Source organism: Cebus imitator, unplaced genomic scaffold (genome assembly GCF_001604975.1).
Source record: "Cebus imitator isolate Cc_AM_T3 unplaced genomic scaffold, Cebus_imitator-1.0 Scaffold135, whole genome shotgun sequence".
Classification (NCBI taxonomy): domain Eukaryota; kingdom Metazoa; phylum Chordata; class Mammalia; order Primates; family Cebidae; genus Cebus; species Cebus imitator.
The window spans coordinates 2,266,531-2,275,396 of record NW_016107450.1 but is presented as its reverse complement, the minus strand read 5'-3'; the positions used below and the strand labels follow the sequence as shown (position 1 = coordinate 2,275,396).

The window sequence follows — 8,866 nt, the reverse complement described above, 5'->3', positions numbered from 1 at the left end:
AATTCTCCTGCCTCAGCCTCCTGAGTAGCTGGGATTACAGGCACGCACCACCATGCCCAGCTAATTTTTTGTAGTTTTAGTAGAGACGGGGTTTCACCATGTTGACCAGGACGGTCTCGATCTCTTGACCTCGTGATCCACCCGCCTCGGCCTCCCAAAGTGCTGGGATTACAGGCTTGAGCCACCGCGCCCGGCGATGCAGTTTCTTAATAGCATCAATGGTCTTTACAATTTAGCATGTTTTTGCAGGGACTGGTACTGGTTTTTCCTTTCCATATTTAGTGCTTCCTTTGGGAGCTCTCGTAAGGTAGGCCTGGTGGTGACAAAATATCTCAGTATTTGCTTATCTGTAAAGGATTTTATTTCTTCTTTGCTTATGAAGCTTAGGTTGGCTAGATATGAAATTCCAGGTTGAAAATTATTTTCTTCTTTAAGAATGTTGAATATTGTCCCCTACTCTCTTCTGGCTTGTAGGGTTTCTGCAGAGAGATCCTCTGTGAGTCTAATGGGCTTCCCTTTGTGGGTATATTGAACTTTCTCTTTGACTTCCCTTAACATTTTTTTTTCCTTCATTTCAACCTTGGTGAGTCTGACGATTACGTGTCTTGGGGATGATCTTCTTGAGGATTAACTCTGTGGCATTCTCCATATTTCCTGAATTTGAATGTTAGCCTGTCTTGCTAGGTTGGGGAAGTTATCTCCATATTTCCTGAATTTGAATGTTAGCCTGTCTTGCTAGGTTGGGGAAGTTCTCCTGGATAATATGCTGAAGAGTGTTTTCCAACATAGTTCCAATCTCCCTGTCACTTTCAGGTACACCAGTCAAACATACATTTGGTCTTTTCACATGGTCCCATATTTATTGGAGGCTTTGTTAGTTCCCTTTCATTCTTTTTTCTGTAATCTTGTCTTCAAACTTTATTTCATTAAGTTTATCTTCAATCTCTGATATTCTTTTCTCTGCCTGATCAATTTGGCTATTTATATTGTGTATGCTTCACAAAGTTCTCATGCTGTGTTTTTTAGCTCCATCAGGTCGTTTATGTTCTTCTCTAAACTGGTTATTCTAGTTAACAATTCTTCTAGCTCTTTTTCAAGGTTCTTAGCTTCCCTGCATTGGGTTAGAACATGTTCCTTTAGCTCAGAGGAGTTTGTTATTATCCACCTTTTGAAGCCTACTTCTGTTAATTTGTCAAACTCATTCTCTGTCCAGTTTTGTTCTCTTGCTGGTGAGGAGTTGTGATCCTTTGGATGAGAAGAGACCTTCTGGTTTTTTGAATTTTCAGCCTTTTTATACTGGTTTTTCCTCATCTTTGTGGATTTATCTACCTTTGGTCTTTGATGTTGGTGACTTTCAGATGGGGTTTTTGTGTGGACGTCTTTTTTTTTTTTATTTTGATGCTATTTCTTTCCGTTTGTTAGTTTTTCTCCTAACAGTCAGGTCCCTCTGCTGTAGGTGTGCTGGCGCTTGCTGGATGCCCTCTCCAGACCCTGTTTGCCTGGGTATCACTAGTGGAGGGTACAGAACAGCAAAGATTGCTTCCCGTTCCTTCCTCCAGAAGCTTTGTCCCAAAGGATCACCCACCAGATGCCAGCCAGAGCTCTCTATATAAGATATCTGTTGACCCTTGCTGGGAGGTGTCTCCTAGTCAGGAGGCACAGGGGTCAGGGACCCACTTGGGAAGGCAGACTGTCCCTTAGCAGACCTTGAGTGCAGTGCTGAGGGATTCGCTGCTCTCTTCAGAGCCGGCAGGCAGGAAAGTTTAATTCTGCTGAAGCTGTGCCCACAGCCACCCCTTCCCCCAGGTGCTCTGTCTGAGGGAAATGAGAGTTTTATCTATAAGCCCCTGACTGGTGCCGCTGCCTTTCTTTCAGAGATGCCCTGTCCTGAGAGGAGGAATCTAGAGAGGCACTCTGGCTATAGCAGGTTTGCCAAGCTGTGGTACGGGTCAAACTTCCCAATGGCTTTGTTTACGCTGTGAGGGGAAAACCACCTATTCAAGCATCAGTAATGCTGGATGGTCTTCCCTCCACCAAGCTCTAGTGTCCCAGGTCAATTTCAGACTGCTGTGCTGGTAGCAGGAATTTCAAGCCAGTGGATCTTAGCTTGCTGGGTTCCATGGGGGTGGGATCTGCTGAGCTAGACCTCTTGGCTCCCTGGCTTCAGCCCTTTTTCCAGGGGAGTGAATGATTCTGTCACACTGGCATTCTAGGCACCACTGGGGTATGAAAAAAAGCTCTGGCAGCTAGCTTGGTGTCTGCCCAAACAGCCGCCCAGTTTTATGCTTGAAACTCAGAGCCCTGGTGGTGTAGGCACCTGAGGGAATCTCCTGGTCTGTGGGTTGCAAAGACCATGGGAAATGCACAGTAATTTTTGCATTTTTAGTAGAGATGAGGTTTCACCATGTTAGCCAGGCTGGTCTCGAACTCCTGACCTCAGGCGATCTGCCCACCTCAGCCTCCTAAAGTGCTGGGATACGGCCTGAGCTACTGCACCCAGCTGTTTTCTCTTTTAATAAAAGCAAAAATTAGGCCAGGTGTGGTGGCTCACACCTGTAATCCCAGCCCTTTGGGAGGCCAACGCAGGTGGATCACTTAAGGACAGGAGTTCAAGACCAGCCTGGCCAACATGGTGAAACCGTGTCTCTACTAAAAATACAAAAAATTAGCTGGGCTTGGTGACGTGTGCCTGTAATCCCTACTCTGGAGGCTGAGGCAGGAGAATTGCTTGAACCCAGCAGGTGGAGGTTGTGGTGAGTGGAAATCACACCATTGCCCTCCAGCCTAGGGGAGAGAGACTCCATCTCAAAAAAAAAAATTATCTGGGTGTGGTGGCAGGTGCTTGTAATCCCAGCTACTTGGGATGCTAAGGCAGGAGAATGGCTTGAACCCAGGAGGTGGAGGTTGCAGCGAGCTGAGGTCATGCCTCTGCACTCCAGCCTGGGCAACAGAGCAAGACTCTGTCTAAAAAAAAAAAAAGAAAAAAGAAAAGAAAAAAGAAAGAAAGAAAGAAAACAAAGAAAAAAGAGAGAGAGAAAGAACATTTGGGCATCAGAGATATTAGAACAGCAGTCTGCAACTAGGGAGCCTAGAATCTTCTTTTTTTGTGACAATAGTTATTATCTCACTGAATGAGAGTTCTGTGGAACATGCTTCAGGAAATGTCACTCTTAAGTTTTTTGGTTTTTTTTTTTCTTTGAGACGGAGTCTCACTTGATCACCAGGCCTGAGTGCTGCGGCACGATCTTGACTCACTGCAACCTCTGCCTCCCAGGTTCAAGCAATTCTCCTGCCTCAGCCTCCCAAGTAGCTGGAATTACAGGCATGTGCCACCATGCCCGCCTAACTTTTGTGTTTTTAGTAAAGATGAGTTTCACGGTGTTGTTCAGGATGGTCTTGATCTCTTGACCTCGTGATCTGCCCGCCTTGGCCTCCCAAAATGCTGGGATTACAGGCGTGAGCCACCGCACCCAGCCTCAAGTTTTCTTTTACGTCAAAAGGGGATAATAACACCTGTTCTACCATTATCTCAGAGTTACTGTGAAGATCAAGTGAGCTGGATATGAAAGACTTTTGCTAATGCCTCTACTGAAACATGACAATGTAAAGTTTAACTCAAACACTATGCTACTTAGGTGAACTTATGCCCTATAGGGGGCAAGAATATGATGAGATTTGGAAGCTGCAGAATAATGGAATATGAGTCACTTTGACCCATAAAAGGGTCAATTGAGGAACAGGTACTGATAAGAAAAGGGATTCTATTTCAAAGAACAGCTATTATCAGGTGAATAGCTTTAACTTTAAATCAGAGAAGATCTGAAACTTACATAGAAAAGGGCTTGTTTTCTTACTGAGTGGAAGTGATCTAGGAAAGGAACTAGAAATTATTATAAAATTATGATTTGTGTTAGGAAGTTTGCCTAGTGAATATTCAAAGTACCTTCAATAGCCAGCGTGGTGGCTCATGCCTATAACCCCAGCATAGTGGGAGGCTGAGGTTGCTGAATCATGAGGTCAGGAGTTCAAGACCAGTCTGACCAATATGGTGAAACTCTGTCTCTACTAAAAATACAAAAGTTAGCCAGGGGTGGTGGTGTGCACCTGTAGTCCCAGTTACTCGGGAGGCTGAGGCAGGAGAATTGTTTGAACCCAGGAGGTGGAGGCTGCAGTGAGCCAACACTGTGCTACTGCACTCCAGCCTAGGTGACAGAGTGAGACTCCATCTCAAAAAAAAAAAAAAAAAAAAAGTAACTTTAATAAAGTATATAATGGTTTGTTAAGTTTGCTGTAACAAAATTGCACAGACTGGGTCGCTTAAACAACAGAAATTTATTTTCTTGAAGTCAGAGATCAAAGTGTCTGCAGGACTGATTTCTTTTGAGGCCTCTCTTCTTGGCTTGCAGATGGCCCTATTCTGTCTTCACATGGTCTTTCCTCTGTGTGCATGCGTATCTGTGTTCAAATTTCCATTCTTACAAGGATCCAGTCATGTTGGATTAGGGCCCATCCTAATGTCCTCACTTAATCTTAATTATCTCTTTAAAATCCCTATTTCCAAATATAGTCACATTCTTAGGCATGGGGGATTAGAACTTCAACATATGAATTTTGAGGGCTACAATTCAGGCCAAAACCAGTTATATGCCATTTGTACAATGAGATTATTATCTTTACTCTATGCACATGAAATGGCTGCCAGAAGTTGCTTCTTTTGTGAAAGACATGGCAGAAAGACAAGAAAGTAAGAGGATTTGAACTCTGATTTTCTGGCTGGTGACAAATAAAATTATTAGGTGAGCTCTTGCCCATTTCTACTTTCATCCCAACTTTTCTGTAGTGGATGACAGATGGCCACAAATTCTTTCCTACCTTCCGATTGAGAGGCAGAATCTATTTCTACTCTCCTTGTATCATGGCTAGGTTACTGTGTGACTTGGAAGGCTGGGGTGTAAGAGATCTGCAACATTTGCCTTTGCCACTTGGAATGCTCTCTCTGGGAATTGAGCTGCTATGTAAAAAGTTTGCAAAACTTTCTGAAGCGAGAACCCCTGTGGAGAGAGGGCTGAAGCCATTCATAGATGTTTTAGCCTCAGCTGATCTCCCAGCTGAATGCAGCCTGACAATCCTAGTGGAACAGAAGAATCACCTACCTGAACCCTGCCTAGATTCTGGATCTACAGTATCATGAGCAAATAAAATCACTGCTATATAAGCCACTAAATTTTGAAGTAATTTGTTACACAGCAGTAGATAATTGAAGCCATCACCTATTATCCAAACTGACTTTAGAGATTACTACTGTTCATTTCATATTCCTTCCTGTCTTCCTTTAAAATGCAACAACTTTTAATAAGGACTATGCATTAGTGTAATTTGATTTCAGATAATTTTTTTTTGGACTGGTAGAATTTATTCAAATGTGCCTTAATATAGGCGCTGGGGCTTGCCCATGGTGCTCTTGATATATAAGGCCTGGACATTCTGCCAATTTTCTTGAGCAGTGACACCAAGAAATGGACAGTCAAATGAATGTTATACACAAGCTCATCGTCTGTCATCTTCACGTGACCAAAAGCCACAGCCAGACATAACACCTTCTTCATTTGGAACTTGATTGTGGACTTCACCTCATCCACTTTGGCCACCATGTTTTCATTGTGTGTGAGCAGGGAGGGGAACTTTCCTGCCTTATTTAGGCCTGGGCCAAGGATTCGTGGAATCTGCTTGATCAGAGACTCTGAGGCCAAAAATGCATCATACTTCTTGGCCAGCTTCTTGACCAGTTTTTTATTCTCGTTGAGTTTTTTCAGCGCCTGGATGTCCATTGGGGGATATCCATGGCCTTGGCCTTGTCCCAGTGCTGCTGGTCCCCCAGGACACACACGGAGAACTTGGGGCGAGGAGTGGACTTAAGCCTGACGGTGCCCAAGAAACGCTTGTCCTTCTGGAGGTCATAGTTCTTCAAACTCATCTGCAACTCCACTGTCTCCAGGAACTTGAGGTGCTTGCGCTGGTTCCCGTGCAGGACTTCCCACACCAACTCGTACAGGGTGTCTCCTGAGAGACTTTGCTGCTCATGGCTTCTCCTGCCTTCTAATCGGAAAAGAGAGCGCATTTTTTTATTTTTGTATTTTTTAGACAGGGTTATGCTCTCTCACTCAAGCTGGAATGCATTGGTGCAATCATGGTTCACTGTAGCCTCAACCTCCCTGGGCTCAAGCGATCCTCCCATCTCAGCCTCCTGAGAAGCTGGGACTATATGAGCACACCACCAAACTCCACTAATTTTTATGTACTTTTTGTAGAGACAGGGTTTTCGCCATGTTGCTCAGTCTGGTCTTTAGCTCCTGGGCTCAAAGGATCTGCCCACCTCAGCCTCCTAGAGTGCTGGGATTACAGGTGTGAGCTACTGTGTCTGGTTGTGGTTTCAGAGAAAATTTTCAGATAAGAACACTAGGCTTCTGGTGGGGATGTAAATATATATATGTATGGGCTGCTATATGGTAGGGGAAAGAAGACACTTCAAAGAGAGGAAAAGTCTATAAAAAGTGAACACATGTTAGAGTCAAATTATAATAGCTATTATTTATTGATTGCATACTATATGCCAGGCAGTATGTTCAAGTTTTATATGCATGATTTCATTTTACTCTCATTAAAATTCAAAGAAGATGACATTATTATGAATTCTTTTTTTGTAGGTGAAGTAATTATGTCAGAGACATTAGGAGACTTTGCCAAGTTCACACAACTGGAAAGTAGAAGAACTAAGATTTAAATCTAAACCTGTTTATCTTCAGAGTCAGACACTAGTTCTAATCACCTTTCTACACTTCCTGTAAACTTGATCTACTCTACAGTTTTGCTATGGCTTATCCTTTTTGGTTATAGTAAATGCTATCATTCAAAATGGATTTGCTGAGCATCTGCTATGTAAAGGCACTGGACATTCAGATGCGAAAGATAATACCTGTTGGAGGTAAAGAGCAGGAGAAGGTATGGAGCTGGCTGCGGTGGGACTATTCAGCTATGAGTTAGTGACTGTGATGTCTCTTCTACTATGTATTCAATGAAGATTTTGAGCATCAACTTTTTGTTAAATACTGGGTCAGAAACTATTGGGTTCAGAAACAGGAAAGAGAGATTGATATCAACTTCAATCACTAAGGTGTATATTTTTCACATATTAATTTTTTTCACATATAATTGCTGAAATATATTTTACAGTAATTATTAGCTTAAATGGTAATATTGTTTTCTTCCTCAGTGGTACATAAAATAATGGTGCTTTTTACAAGTGGTAGAACTTTAGATTCAATAAAATATGATTTTTGGTCTGCCAAACATGGTTCGTGTTCACAAAATGCTTAATATTTATGATCCTGCAATGTACTGGATTTCTTTCTATGTTTGTAACCATGTAATATCCTTCACCAGTCTACCTTCCTTCTCTTGGCCTGAGATAATGCATTTGTTCAAGTAAAGTTGTTTATTTTCTCTCTATACTGTCTCCATCACTGTTCAGCAAATGAAATGCTTTCGTCTCTCTATCTATCTTCACCCCAACTCCTTTCCTGGGCTCTGATTCATAACTGACATCTGAGTATTATAACTTTCTTGTCTTTATGTCACCTTGAACTCAATACAATGCTCCATCTTTCCCTCCAAGCCAGATTATTCTCCAGGCTTCCCAAGATCTATCAGTTTTGGGAGCCATCCTTGATTCTTCTCTCTCCCTTGTTTCACTCCTACACATCTAGTGTACTGCTATTAAGACCTGTACACGTTTCTTCTTGCATTGATCTCTTCCTTTCCAGTTCCACTATTGCCATCTCAGTCCAGGCCCTTGTCTAATCATGCATGGACGGCTACAGTCTCCCTGTAATTCATCTGACCCATTTTTACCACTTTAATTTTTCTCTAACATGGTATTGTACATGGACTCCCTGCTAAAAGTCATTAAACAGCCCCTTACTGATCACTAGATACATTCCAGACACCACAGCCTGGTATTCAAGGCTCTCTATAATTACCACTCCTTTCCAGCTTCATCATCCACCATCTAAACTGGAGGAAATGTTCTACACTTTTCAGCTGCCACAATTTTTGGCTTGAACCATTTCCTTTGTCTAGATTCCTACTCTCATTCTCTGGGCTCATCTAAGACCAGGCTTTCCTTCAAAGCTCAGCTGACTCCTCCAGGAAAAGCATTTCCTGATGGTTTGCAGTTTACAGTGAACTCTCTTCTCCTAACTCCTACAGTGCTTAGTGCATATATAAGTAATGTAACATTTAGTACGTGTTATCTTCTATAGCTTTTTATCCTTTTATGCATAAAAATGTCTTTCCAATGAGAATTAAATGCCTTGAGAGTGGGGAGCTGGCCATATTTCTCCATACTCCCAGTGCTGATGGTCTTTTAGATATAATCATCTTTTAGATCTGGAAGTTCACCTAGCCCTACTGATTCCTTTCCCAGTTGAAAAAACAGAGGCCCAGAGAGAAGCTGTTCAGACTCAGTAGAAAGCCATAGTTCTAGCCAAATATTTGCTAACACTTATAAATTATAGGGTTGGCTTATGTAGAATGGCAAGATTCATAAGTGGGGAATGAGGGCATTCTCTGAACAAAGGAAGGCAGTTAGAAATCATTACAACTGTCCATGCATGATTGGACACGGGCCTAGACTGAGATGGAAATAGCGGAACTGGAAATGAAGGGATCGCTGCAAAAGGAAAAATGTGCAGGTCTTGCTAACATACTAGATAGGTATTTTTTTTTTTTTTTTTTTGAGACAGAGTTTCGCGCTTGTTACCAAGGCTGGAGTGCAATGGCGCGGTCTCGGCTCACCGCAACCTCCGCC

The 8,866-nt window shown here is 42.6% G+C and overlaps 1 pseudogene across 1 annotated transcript; it reads right to left on the bottom strand.

Moving 5' to 3' along the window:
• Positions 1-5,401: 5,401 nt before the first annotated feature.
• LOC108313248 lies at positions 5,402-6,133 on the bottom strand (annotated as a pseudogene). The gene has a single exon (XR_001828998.2). The product of XR_001828998.2 is annotated as a 60S ribosomal protein L10a-like (transcript).
• Between the last annotated feature and the right edge of the window lie 2,733 nt (positions 6,134-8,866).